The 15220-nt window shown below is 36.5% G+C and overlaps 1 protein-coding gene and 1 pseudogene across 3 annotated transcripts in view; one reads left to right on the top strand and one right to left on the bottom strand.

Moving 5' to 3' along the window:
- The window catches only part of ASXL1 (ASXL transcriptional regulator 1), a 78164-nt gene that overhangs the window by 16075 nt on the left and 46869 nt on the right, over positions 1-15220 (bottom strand). The window lies entirely within an intron of this gene.
- On the top strand, positions 7019-7431 carry LOC112673793 (small ubiquitin-related modifier 2-like; annotated as a pseudogene).

Here is a 15220-nt window from a genome sequence, read left to right as displayed (position 1 = left end):
CAATCCTGAGATCAAGAGGTGCATGCTCTACCACCTGAGGCAGCCTGGCATCCCAAGTCAGATATTTTTAAAAAATAATAAAAGGCACTGTGAATATAACAAGCCCCAAACATGAGTAAAACAGAACACTAAAATTTCAACTGCCCAAGATTACGTTCTGAACTAGAAAAACATATAAACAAATCTCAGGTATGCCTTTTCTTTCTTTGTAGATCTGATAAGCATTTCCTGAGCAAGAAATGAGTATGGTTTCTTAGGGAAGGCTGATTTGAGAGCTGCTGAATATAAATTATTAAAATAAAACTAAGAGCATGCCGACCACTCAACAGCATACTAGAATTTCTAACAATACTTATTAAAAAAAAAAAAAAAGAAGAGATTAGAAGAGACAGAGTGTTCTAATTTCCAGACAGTATAATTATCTACATTGAAGAGCCAAGAGATTCAGACCTAGTAAGAAATTCAGCAAGGTTGTAAGATTCAAAAGCACATTAAAAACTCAGCAATAACATCACCAATTAGAAAATGTAATTTATAAGAACAAAGAATTTAAAATAACTCAGGGACAAATTTCACAAAAGGAATACAATCATCTTATGAAGAAAATAAAACTTTATAAGGAAAGGCTTAAAACTTAAACAGAAAAAAAAAATTTAAACAGAGCCATACCACCTTCTATCTTAAGAAAATTCAACATTGTAAAGATGTCAATTCTCCTCAAAATGATTTGTAAATTCAATAAAATTTCAATGAAGCTTTTTTTTTATATATACAACTTGACTCTGCAAATGAAGACAAGAGCCAAGACACTCTTTAAAAAAAGCAAGAAAAGGGGAGGATCTGCTTTTTTAGAAAGCTCTGGTAACTGAGCAAAGAGAATGACCACTACAGGATATGGGGTTTCTTTGGAGAGTGACGAAAACGTTCTGGGATCAGACAATGGCGATGATTGCATGACTTTATGAATACACTAATAGCCACTTTCTGTGAGTTCCATCTTGATGAAGCTGGGATAAAAATGTCTTACTGAATTTAACTGATAGTTCTGAAAAACATGAATGACTTTAATCGGAATCCATAAAAGCCACATAAAAACTATTAACGTGTACAGAAAGTTTATAGATCTAAAGGTAAACTTCAACGATAGACAATGGAGGCACAATAGTCTGTGAGGTTTTAATTTTGCTATATGAATCCTAAAGAGGAATTAAAACTAGCAAAGCAACCTCTGTGTATGCTTGAGAAAAGATTTCATCATTTTAAAAAAATAATGTAAAAAAAGTTCTATTGAATTTGAACTCCATTAGCATTATCACAAGCAGTTTCAACATTATAGCTGTCAAAGAAAGAAAAGAGCTGTTATTTAAAAAATGAACACTCTTGGAGTACAGTTAAAGAGAAAAAAACTGTCTGAGTTCTTCTTAAAGACAAAAAAGAAGCTTCCATCAACCAGATATAAAACAAACTCTCATCTATGATTTGCCACCCACCACTGTAAAGCTTCTAGTCAATGGTAAGGTGACCACAGATCCATGATCTCCCTCTCCTGAAACCTTGGATCTAGATGGGCTTTAGAATTCAGGACTTCTTTAATTTGGTGGTGGTAATACATTGCATATAGTTTTAATTATCATATATTAACACATGTTAATATTTTTTGAAATAACATGTATGGATATACCAACTAAAATAGCCTTATCAGTCCCAGAGTTTTGCCTCCAAATGAGTTTAGACAAGGCACATTTTACTGTCAAATGACTTAGGAAAAACAGTTTTCAGTTCTCAAAATATTTTAGATTTTAGAGGCACCTGGGTGGCTCAGTAGGTTGGGCCTCAGATGCCTGGTTTCAGCTCAGGTCATGAGATCCACGCTCAGCACAGTCTGCTTGAGATTCATTCCCTCTACCCCCGTTCTTTTCCCCACCTCTGCTCATGCTCTTTCTCTCTCTCTCAAATAAATAAATAAATAAAATCTTTTTAAAAATTAATGAAATGTTTTCATCAAGCCTCAGAGAAAGCCTCCAAAATCACCTCCATTTTACCCATTAAAACATTAAGGAAGTAGTCCTCTGGAAAAATTCTCATGCATTTGCACATGGAGACTACAAAAGTGAAAAAGAAATTGCTGCAGTGGTGTTTGTAATCGTAAAACAACAACAACAACAAAAAACACAGGGCACCTGGGTGGCTCAGTGGTTGAGCATCTGCCTTTGGCTCAGGTCGTGATCCCGGAGTCCTGTGATCAAGGCCTTCATCAAGCTCCTTCAAGGAGTCTGCTTCTCCCTCTGCCTATGTCTCTGCCTCTCTCTGTGTGTCTCTCATGAATAAATAAATAAAATCTTAAAAAAAAACAAAAAACCTAGGCATCCATAACATCAGGTATATTGATATGATACACTATTAAACAGTAGTTGAAAGAAATAAAAATACACCTATATAAACAAAGAGATCACACATTTTTAATGGATTTATGTGAATAGGAAGGATACACATAAATGATAGTGGTTGCTACAGGGAAGGAACAAGGGCCATAGTCCTGGGTGGCAGGTGGAGGGGTAGGGACCAGGTAGGGTCTGGTATGGATGTCATGGTCATTTCCCACTTTCTTTGCACAAAGGCTTGAGCTTCCATTTAAACATGGCAAAATGGACCTAAGACTTCTAAAGAAGTCTCTTTAGAATGACCCTAAGGGAATAATAAAGGTATCAATGGACAAAGGGAAAGGGGGAGGAAAAGGCAGCAGATGAGAGATGCCGACAGAATTTTGGAAGATGGATAGCAGGAAGACAGGAACTGACTCAGCAGGGAAAAAGAAAGCTGTCATTTGAGGCTGCAGAGGTCAAAGCCAAAAAGTTGGCCAGTTAGTACTGCAAAACCCCCAAGAGGGCAGTGATTAAAGGTACCAGAAACCACTGCACACAGGGACGAGGCATGGGAATGAAAACAGAACTGGTTGGAAGTCTGATTCAGAAGTTCGACCCCTCAGGTCCCCTCTCTGTACCCAAATCATTAAGCAATATCCATCTCTAGACTCAGAAGAAAATAGGAGACTTAATTCTAATTAGACTGAACCAGAGAGGGTCCAGAATAGAAGACACCAGCTCAAGGAGTGAGGGAGGAAGTGAGATGCTTCACTCTAAACAGGAGCAGTAAGTCAAAGACCATATCCAAAACAGGGACACCATCAGCTCCCTTCTCCAAATTGGCTCCCAAAGCTTTCCTAATAAAGTAGCTCTACAATCCCAGCCCTAGCCTGCTCTCAAGTGGCTGGCAAGAGAGAAAAGGATTTCTCTTCCCAGAAAAAGTGACCAGTCTATCAGAAAACACCTTCTGGTAGATAACTGGGGATTCCAAAAAAATAAAAATAAAAAAGCATCTGGGTTCCCACTATCTATCACATCCAACAAATAGTGCCCACAGAATCTGCCAATTCTCTCACTGTGAGTGACCTATCCAGGGCCACCAGATATTTGAGGACAACTGTCATATGAAACAGCAACCAAAAACAAAAAGGCATGAAAGGAAACAGAGATAATGAAGATTTCATAGTAAATGTTCTCAAAGAGCCCCCAAACAAAAAGTACAGAATGCTATTTAAACAAATAAATAAGGGGATCCCTGGGTGGCTCAGCGGTTTAGCGCCTGCCTTTGGCCCAGGGCGTGATCCTGGAGTGGAGCCTGTTTGGAGGGCTCCTGGCATGGAGCCTGCTTCTCCCTTCTCCTGTGTCTCTGTCTGTCTGTCTGTCTGTCTCTCTCTCTCTCTCTCTGTGTCTATCATAAATAAATAAATAAATCTTTAAAAAAAAAAAAAAACAAATAAGGGAACATCAGTGAATGTGAGCAATCTGCTAGAAATACAAAATGATACAAAACAAAACCCCCTGAAACAACAACAAATAGGTTATATTCCAAAGAACTGACTCAGAAGAAAAAGAAAATTGGTTACATCAAGAAAGTCCCACATCAAACAAATAGAAGTTCCAAGAAGAGAAAACAGAAAAGATAGTAATGCAAGAAGTTTTCCCAAAATGAAAAGACCTGAGTTTCCAGGTTTATAAAGCAAAATGCCCTGCACAATAAATGAAAAAAGACCCATTCCACAGCACTGCACCATACAATTTCAGAAAGAGAACTGAAAGAGACCCTAAAATCTTCCATTCAGAAAGAACACATCACATACAAAAGAATCAGAATGGCATTGATGTTTCTCAAGAGCAGTTTTAAAGAAAATAATATTCTCTTTAATATATATATATATTTATTGATTTTAGAGAGAGAAAGCGCAGAGGCACAAGTGCGGGTGGGAAGGAGCAGAAGGGGATAGAGTCTCAAGCAGACTGCGCTGAGCACAGAGCCTGACTCAAGATTCAATCTCATGACCCTGAGATCATAACCTGAGCTGAAAGCAATAGACAGACATTTAACCAACTGTACCAACCTGGGTGCCCCAGAATGTAATATTTTCTACATTTTGTTCTAAAGTTTTATTTATTTAAGTAATCTCTACAGCCAGTGTGGTACTCAAACCCATGTCCCAGAGATGGAGTCACTGCTCTTCTGACTGAGCCAGCCAGATGCCCTTCTAAAATTCTTAAGTCAAACCAATAATACAGCTTGGAACACAGGATAAAGATATGTGAGGTTTCAAACTGTTAACCTTCTATGCACCTATTCTTGGGAAGCAACTGGAGAATCTGTTACACAAATGAATATCAATAAAGAACAAACCAAACTAAAACAAAAATTATATCCAAACAAGAGCTAGGAGAGAAACTATATCTACAGGAGACAAGTAAAAAGAATTCCCAAGGTGGTGATGAAAGGAAAGCCCGGGAAAACTGTACATCAAACAGGGTAATCAACTCACTCCAATTTGCCTGGGACTTTCTCAGTTTTAGCACTAAAGTTCTGTGCCCCTGGAAATTTCTCAGGAGATTGGCCCCTCTACAAACAAGGAATAGGATAAATGACAGCTCCAGGACTGACCTTCAGAAGGAAGAGTGAAACTGAGGTGTCTGACCACATCAAAAGAATTTTATCACTATTAACAGCATTAGCTTCATCTTTTGTTTGTAATCTATTTTGCTTTTTCCTGCTCTTTATTATTTTATTTACTATTTTTAAGTTTGTGAAAGATAATATAGTTATAAAACCCAAACTATATAAAAGGTTATGCTCAGAGAATTGACACTGCCCTCAACCCTTCTCTTCCCATTTCACCTCCAAATGTCCACTTCGTTCCCATCCATCCCCTGTTGGGTAAACCATCTTATCAGTTTCTGGTTTCTTCTTCTAGTGGCTCTTTTTTGCACAAATGATAATATGCACATCCATTTTATTTCCCCTTTATTCTTAGACAAACAAATTGCATGCCATACACAGTATTTAGCACTTGCTATTTTCATCCAACCATATATTCTGGAAATCATTCAATCATTTCATAGACAGTCTTCATTCTCTTCTCAGCTGCATAAAAATCCATGACGCAGATGGACCAAAGTTTATTGATGCACCCATTCCCCCATGTACTGGCACTTAGGTGGCTTTTAACATTTCACAAATAGAAATACTACTGTCTTGAACAACCTCATGAATCTGTACTTTTGTGTTGTTAAAAGGTGCATCTTCGGGGTAAATTCCTGAAGTAGAAATGCTGAGTCAAAGATTAAATGCAAATGTAATTTGGTTAATGTGAAATTCCCCTCAAAAAAATTGCATGGATTTGTATTCCTAACCAATGCAGGAGAGAGCCTGTTTTCCCACAGCCTTGAGAAGAGAAACTATTGTGATACATATAAGCAGAAAATGTTAAAGTATTTCAAATGATTAACAGAACCACACTGAAGGAGGACAGGAGTGGATCTAATCCAAATAACTTTTGAACACGCTATTTTAACTATGTACACTTGGGCTCAAGAACTAAAACTATAAACAGTGAGCTCTCTTTTTACTAGATTTGTTTTTCACAATGGAATGGGCTGGGAGTTCTGAAATAATTAAATGTTTATTCTGAACTGAGCAAATGATCAAAGTAGATAACGCGAGTCAGGATTCTCACTGCTGGTGCAGCAAGTTATAAATACGGAAAGGGGTAAAGCTAGAACGAACCCTGCAGTAGGAGATGAGAATTGAAGACATCAGTATGAACCAACATATGTAAAGACAGACAGATACAGACATAGAAGTACATATCATGTACACTATTTTGAACTAAGAGGATCCTGAGATCCCTGGGAAAATGGCTGATTCCAAAGCAGGAGCTGGAAAATATAAGTTAAACCCAGACACATCTTGCTGGGCCAGAAAGCAAAGAAATAAAAAAAATGTTTGGAATGAGGGGGACCTGTTAGGACACAAAAGCCATGGTGAAGGGAGTCCCAATGGCCACCTCTGCACAATTCATGCATTAAAGCTAATGACAGTAACAGATAACTCAATAGTTAAGTAAGAAACCATAAATCCATAATGAATAAACAAATAAGGGAGAGAAGAAGGCTCTTCCTTACTGCAGAATTTCAATTAACAAATGTCAAATAAATTTTTAAAAATTGCCACTTGACAACAATCAGAATAGTGACCGTTTTAGGCAAGACTCATTCACCTGGGGATGCTAAAACTAGTGGTTGAAAGTTTGATGAGAAAAAAAAAAAAAAGAAAGTTTGATGAGGCTAATTATATAAACTCAAAGTATCGTTTCACAAGATGCTTCTTATTTACAATGGAGAAAATGGCAGACAACCACCTCAACCAAGTGACTGAAGTTATTATGAGAAATCAGACAAAAAGCAATTGTTTGTCTTCTAATGTACCAAGGACAGCATTGCTCCTGAAATATTTCTGTCAAAAACTTATTACTTGAATCTAATAGTGAAAAAACATCAGACAAACCCAGACTGGGGAGCTTTGTAGAAAGTAACTGTTCTTCTTCTGCTACTCCTGGTGTTGCTTATGTGCTTAGTCAGTATGGACCTGGTACCTCTTTGGTGAAGTGACAGCTGAGGGAACTCAGGCACTTGCTATGACCACTGCAAAGCCCAAGGAGTGAGTCAAGCCTGAGAGCAACGATCATATTCACTCCAAGGTGGCATGGTAGGATGGTTCTGTGGTGCACTTTAAAAAGTATACATACACCACTTTGTAAATTCATGAAAGCCTATTATCAATGACAGGGTTTGTCAATGAGGCAGATCAGATTCCAATTTGAAGGGCAGCCAATCAACGAAAAAGACACACTTGCACAGTAGGAAATGGAGAATAAAGATACAACTGATGTGTTCTAGCAGCAGACAGGTGTCTATTAAGAAGGGAACCTGTTACTTTACTCTAAAGCTCTGCTCCTACAGACCAAGAAGACATTCACAATGAGAAAACTACAATTTAGTTCAACTAACTACATACTACTACAGTATAGTTTTCTCGATTCTTTCATTTTCCTCTTCCCTATTCCTTATTATTCATAAAGTAACTGTGTGTGTGCACAAGCATATTGCATTTCTTAAAAAACTAAATGGATAATGGTGTATTTTGATCAACATAAAGTAGAAATGCAATGAGGAAAAATACTGCTTCTGTGACAATACCCCTTTCTCCATAGTAGCATGCTTATTAAACTCTTATCTTTATATTCTGGTAAATTATTTTGTCTCACTGTTTAACAAAAAAAGAACATGAAAATCCTTGAATTCCTTGTTCAATTATGGAATTTTAATGTTTTTCATTTATCATTGTAAAACCAAGGTGAATTTTATAACAGTTTTTGTACATAGCTGTTACATGTAAGACAATCTGTTTTTAAGCAGGGATAAATTACTCTAAAAAAAATGAATCCTGGATACTTTTCAAATCAAGCATCGTGTTGTTTAAACAAACTTATTTTTTTTTTAAGATTTTATTTATTTATTCATAGAGATGCAGAGAGAGAGAGAGACAGAGAGACAGAGAGACAGAGACACAGGCAGAGGGAGCAGCAGGCTCCATGCAGAGAGCCCGAAGTGGGACTCGATTCAGGGTCTCCAGGATCACGCCCTGGACTGCAGGCAGCGCTAAACTGCTGTGCCACGGGGGCTGCCCAAACAAACTTATTTAAAAAATAAAAGTACAGGGATGCCTGGGTGGCTCAGCGGTTGAGCATCTGCCTTCAGCTCAGGGCATGATCCCAGGATTCGGGATAGAGTCCCACATTGGGTTCCTGTGAGGATCTTGCTTCTCCCTCTACCTGTCTCTTACTCTCTCTGTATCTCTCATGAATAAATAGATAAATCTTTTAAAAAATAATAATAAAATAAAATAAAAGTACATGGCCTGTACTCAAAAAATACTAAGGTCACAAAAGACAAAATTTGTGGGAACTTTTCCAGATTAAAGGAAATGAAAGAGACTTGACCCAAAAAATGCACCATGTGATTCAGGACTGGATATACCCTCAAACATAATTTTATAACTAGCATTAGTAAAACAAGAGGCAAAATTTGAATGAAGTATGTAGATTAGCCAGCAAGCAGTACTATATCTATGTTAATTCTCTGATTCTGATAATTACAATGTGGTTATGAAAGAGAATCTCCTTGTTTTTAGTAAGTAAGTAGAGATAAAAGGACATTATGTCTGCAACTTACTTTGGCAAGAATAAAAATAATATGCGGAGAATGACAAAGCAAATACAATAATATGAGAAATTATGTAAAAAAATTTTTAAAGAATCAACCGAATACATTAAAGAAAAAAACAAAAAATTTAAAAATCATTTCCACTTGCAATAGCATCAAAATTTTAAAATACTTTAAAGAAAAAAAAATACTTTAAAGATTTCAAAAAACAGGTAAGACCTCAATGGAAACCATAAAACACTGCTAAAAAGAAAAAAAGAAATCAAAGACAACCTAAATCAATAGAGAGATATACCATGTTCATAGATGGGAAAAATCAGTGTCAAAATGCTAATTTTCTGAAAACTGAACTGTAGATTCAGTGCAACCCCAATCAAAACTCCAATAAGCATTGCTTTAGAAAAAACTGAGAAGTTGATTTTAAAATTTGTTTGAAAACTTAAAGGACCAAGAACAGTCAAAACAATCTTGAAAAAGAACACTCATACTACTAATAATACTACCTGATTTCTTGACTTACTAAAATCAAAAGGTTATGATATTGGAATAAAGGTAAATAGATCGATGGAATTGAATACCAAAACATATCTAGATATATACAATTTTTGACAAAGGCACCAATCTATTCAATGGGGAAAGGCTTCCACAAATAAGGCAACTAGGTAGCTAGATAAACAAAATCCTAAAACTTGAACCACTATCTCAAATTACAACCAACAGTTAATTTGGATCACAAACCTCAATGTAAGAGCCAAAAATACAAAGTTTTTAGAAAGAAATATAATAAAATATAACTGTGTTGGGGACACCTGAGTGGCTCAGTTCGTTAAGCATCCAACTCCTGATCTCAGCTCAGGTCTTGATCTCCGGGCCTTCATGCTGGGCTCCATGCCCAGCATGGAGCCTATCTTAATTAATTAATTAGTGTTACTGGATAGGTTTCTAGAAACATTAACTATGTATTTCTTAACGTGATAAAACAGATTTTTTTCAAAATTGAAAACTTCTATCACCGACACCTCAATAAAAATTTTAAAAAGGCAATGAACAGACTGGAAAAAAAGTATTTACACGACATAGATCTGACAAAGGAGTTGCATCCAAAGTAGATTTTTAAAATTCTACAAACAAAAAACAAAAAGACCAACTTTTTAAATAAAGACAATTGATTTATTTAAGAGACAGAAAGTGAGTGGGAGGGAGAGAGAGAGAGAAGCTGAAGCAAACTCCGAGCTGAGCTCAGAGTTGGGACACCCAACTGACCAGGTGCCCCAAGACAAAGTATTTTTTTAAAAGGGAAAAGCTGCCATATTTTTTTCCCAAACTAATCTTTCTTACACTAGAGGGAGAAGAGGAGCCCTGGTGACCAAAAGTAGGATATCAGACCCCAAGTGGGGCCAAGAAGGTCTCCATGCACAAGGGTGGCATAGTGTTGGAGACTGAGCTCAAGAAGGGTAAAATGCCCCAACCAAGTATGACAAGGGGCAGGGTATCAAAGCCAAGCTGGGTGAGGAGGGTAATTTATTTGAGAGGGCACTGGTGTGGGCAATCAGAGCCTTAAGCTAGTAAGGCAGTCATCCCTGGGGACCAATAAAATATAGGGTGTTGGGAGTCCAAGAGGGATAAAGAGAACATCTTTGTCAGGGAAAGATATCAATAGTGATGGGATAGGAAATTATGTAAGAGGATGGGAGGACTAAACAAGTAAATATATTAAGTAACCGGAAAAATAGCTAGATTTCTTACTGTTGGAGAAGGTAGTTACAAATATGGACAAGGAGAACTCTTTAGAATGAACCCTCTGGGCTTGATTAGAATTTGTGGTACTGGTGTAAAGTCTTGGTTTTTAACATGTTCAGATAAAGACAGACATAAATATAGATATAAGTGCATATATGTATAAGTATGTATATGCATGTATATGCCCAAATTTTCCTTAGTCTCTTCTCACTGGGAGGAACTGGTATCAGCAACACCCCAATCACAGCAAGCACATCTAGAACCTAAATCTTGGCTTCTGAATACCATTATATACTAAAAGAGCCAGGACTCAATGGAGAAAAGACCAATATTAAGGGCTAAGGCAGGGAAAGTACACAGTGAACCTACATCACCTTTCTGATAATAGCTGTCCAAGAATGATGAGAATATGTCAAGGGACACAGAAGCCAGATCAACAAAATCCCTAACCAGGCAAGTTAGTAACACTTGGAACAGCTAAATAAGTAATAACAGATTATAACTCACTGAATAAAATAGAAAACCATGATTTTATACAGATATAAACAAACTGAAATTTAGAAGGAGAATGGGATATTAGAACTCCCCAGGGAAAAGAGGGGAGTTTCACAGTGATTAAGACTAGCAGATGCTACCTTAACTAAGCGGTAAAAGTGGATATGAGTAGTTGGACAAGTTGAAATCAAGAGCCATCTGAGAGGATGCACTAAGAACACAGCATTACTTTTCTGATACACCTGATGAAGATACATAACCTGAATCTAATCATGAGAAAATCTAAGAAAACCCAAACTAAGCAACATCCTATGAAATAACTGGTCTGTAATCTTCAAAAGAGTTAAGGTCATGAAAGTCAAAGAAGATGAAAGGACTGTTCTGCATTAAGGAGACCAAACACTTATGACAACTACAGGTAACATATAATTCTGAACTAGATCCTTCAGGCATAAAGGACATTACAGGGACAATCAGCAGAACTTTAATGGAATCTGAGGATTAGATGATAAAAATATCTCACTGTAGTTTTCTGAATTTGATGGATGTATTGTGGACATGCAGCAACACGTCCTTTTTCCTGTGTCTAGCTGACACACAATGTTACATTTCCTGTGTCTAGTAGACATACAATGTGACACAATAGGGATGCCTGGGTGGCTCAGCAGTTGAGCATCAGCCTTTAGCTCAGGGTGTGATCCCAGAGTCCCACATCGGGCTCCCTACATGGAGCCTGCTTCTCCCTCTGCCTGTGTGTCTCTACCTGTCTCTGTCTTTCATGAATGAATAAATAAATAAATCTTTAAAAAAAAATGTGACACAGATAGTGATCTCACAAGTTTATGTGTTATGCTATGCTCAAAAGTGCGCCTACCATCTGTCATCACACATCACTATTACAGTATCACAATGTTCCTCATGCTGTGCTTTTTTATTCTGACTTATTCAGTTCATTTTTTTAAAGATTTATTTATATGTGTGTGTGAGAGAGAGAGAGAGAGAGAGAGAGGGGGGGGGGGGGGGCAGAGACACAGGCAGAGGGAGAAGCAGGCTCCATGCTGGGAGCCTGATGCGGGACTTGATCCCGGGACTCCAGGATCACACCCTGGGCCAAAGGCAGGCGCTGAACCGCTGAGCCACCCAAGGATCCCCTGACTTATTCATTTCATATCATATTTGTCTTCCTCAGTCTGACTTATTTCACTTAGCATTTATACCCTGTAAGTCCATTCATGTTACCTCAAATGGCATTATCTCTTCTTTATGACTGCATAATATTTGTGTGTGTGTACACATCTTCCTTATCCATTCATCTACTGATGGACACTTAAGTTTGCTTCCATATCTTGGCTATTGTAAATAATGCTGCAATGAACACAGGGGTGCATATATATTTTTTTCAAATTACCGTTTTTGTTTTCTTTGGGTAAATACCCAAAAGTGGAATTATTGAATCATATAGTATTTTTTTAAAGATTTTATTTATTTAAAAATAATAGAGAGAGCACACAAGGAAGGGGACCAGCAGAGGGAGAAAGAGACTTCCCGTTGAGCAGGGAGTCCGACGCAAGGTTCCATCACAACCTGAGCCAAAGGCAGATGCTTAACTAAGTCACCCAGGTGCCCTTGATGATGATGAGTGATGTTAAGCATCTTTTCATGTATCTGTTTCCCATGTGTTTGTCTTCTTTGAAAAAATATCTATTCAGGTTCCCTGCCCATTTCTTCATTGGATTTTTTTTTGTTGTTAAGTTATACAAGTTCTTCATATATTTGGGATATTAACCTCTTATTGCATATATCATTTGCAAATATATTCTCCCATTTAGTAGGATGCTTTTCTGTTTCCTTCACTATGCAAAAGCTCTCTATTTTGTTTTTTGTTTTTAAAGATTTTATTTACTTACTCATGAGAAATAGAGAGAGAGAGGCAGAGACACAGGCAGATTCAGGAGAAGCACGCTCTAGGGAGCATGACAAGGGATTGAATCCCGGGTCTCCAGGATCAGCCCCTCGGCTGAAGGAGGCACTAAACCACTGAACCACCCAGGTGTCCCATAAGCTCTCTATTTTGATGTAACACCAATAAGTTTGTTTTTGCTTTATTTTGCCATAGGAGATATTTTTAGGATTTTCATGGTTTTAGGTCTCACATTTAGGTCTTTAATCCTGTTTGAGTTTATTTTTTGTGTATGGTGTTAAAAAGTGCTCCAATTTCACTCTTTTACATGTAGCCGTCCAGTTTTCCATCACCACTTGCTGAAAAAACAGTCTTTTCTCTCTACTGTATATTCTTGCAACCTTTGTTGTAGATTAACTATCTAATCATGGGTTTATTTCTGGGTTCTCTACTCTGTTCCACTATCTATGTATCTGTTTTGGTGCCAGGACCACACTGTTTTGATTACTACAGCTCTATAGTATAGACCTTGAGATCTGGAATTGTGATAGTTCCAGTTTTGCTTTTCTTTCTCAAGATTGCTTTGGCTATTCAGGATCTTTTATGGCTCTATAGAAATTTTAATATTATTTGTTCTAGTTTTATGAAAAAAAAAATGCTATTGGTAGTTTGATAGGGATTGCATTGAATCTGTACACTACTTTGAGTAACATGAACATTTTAACAATATTAATTCCTCCACTGAGGCAAATATCCCATACACAATGAAATACTGACACTCAGGAATAAAGGTACGCACAATGGGGGATCTAAAGTAGTTCAGGAAAAAAGTTTTGTTCTGTATTTAACAACTTTTCTGAAAGCTTATCAATGTTAAAAAGAAATTCTTTTTTAAATGGGCTAAACAACAGACATTCAAATAGAAAGATGATAAAAATGGCCAATAAACACATAAAAATATATTCATCATCACTTATCATGAGAGAAATGTAAACTAAAACAATGAGACAGGAAGAAAAATATATGATTTCTATTAATGCAAAAAATTACTGAGAAAATTCGACACACATTCATGATACTTTCCATAGACTAGGAACAGAAGGGAACTTGCTCAACTTGACAAAGGGCAAAATATCTACAAAATATCCACAACATATTCATAGCTAACATCATACTAATGATGAAAAACTGAATGTTTTCCCTTAAAGACTGAGAAGAAGGTAAGGATATCTATTCTCACCATTCCTATTCAACAGAGCTTGAAATGTTAGCTAGTGAAATCAGTCAAGAGAAGATAATAAAAGGCACACAGATCAGAAGTAATATATAAAGCCAGCTCTTTTCATAAATGACACAATGGTCTGTGTAGAAAATCCCAAGAAACTTAGAGGAAAGACTCCTTGAAGTACTAACTGAGTTTATCAAATTAAACAGGCTATAGATTAATATATAAAAATCAATACCAGTTATATGCAAGCAATCCACAATTAGAAACCAAAATTAAAATCACAATACCATTTATAATAGCCTCCCAAAAAATTAAATACTGAGGTGTAGACGTAACAAAACATACAAAATCTATACACTAAAACTATAAAATGCTGATGAAAATATCAAGGATAAATAAATAAAAAGACATATCATATCCATAGATTGAAGTCTCAAAACTGCCAAGATGTCAATTCTCCCCAAACTGATTTACTGGTTGAGTGTATTCACTATGAAAATCTCAGCAAAAAAAGAATTTGTAGATATAGGTAAGATGATTCTACATGGAAAGGCGAAAAAAATGAGAACAGCTAAAAAGGTTTTTGAAAAATATAATAAAGCTGAAGGAATCACACCACCTGATTTTATATCCTATCATACAACATTAATCAAAATAGTATGGTACTGACAGAGGAATAGACATACAGGTAAATGGAAGAGAGTCAAAAGCAAAACCTTTTACAAAATACGGCCAACTGATTTTTGACAGAGCTATAAAGGCAAGTTAATAGAGAAAGGACAGTTTTCACAAATAAATGGTAATTTAACAAGTGGCCATCCAAAAGGCAAAAAATGAACCATGATAGAACTTTATACCTAATTCAAAAGTTAACTCAAAAGGAGTAACAGACCTAAATGGAAAACATAGAACTTTTAGGGCCACCCAAATGGCTCAGTCAGTGGAGTATGCAACTCTTGATCTCAGGGTTGTGAGAGTTCAAGCTCCACACTGGATGTAGCCATTACTTAAAAATAAACCTTAAAAAAAAAATAAAACTAAAAAAAACTTCTAGAATGTAAAAGAAAATTTTTGTCTACAGTTAGACAAACAGTTCTTATACATAACAAAAAAAAACCTATAAAATAAAATTTTAATTTTTTTAAAGATTTTATTTTTAAGTAATTTCTCCACCCAACATGAGGCTTGAACTCATGACCTTGATATTAAAAGTCGCATACTCCACCAACTGAGCCAGCCAGGTAGCCCTAA

The sequence above is a fragment of the Canis lupus genome, chromosome 24 (genome assembly GCF_003254725.2).
Source record: "Canis lupus dingo isolate Sandy chromosome 24, ASM325472v2, whole genome shotgun sequence".
Lineage (NCBI taxonomy): Eukaryota > Metazoa > Chordata > Mammalia > Carnivora > Canidae > Canis > Canis lupus.
Note: the sequence above shows the minus strand (reverse complement) of the source record. Positions and strands in the feature narration are given on the sequence as shown.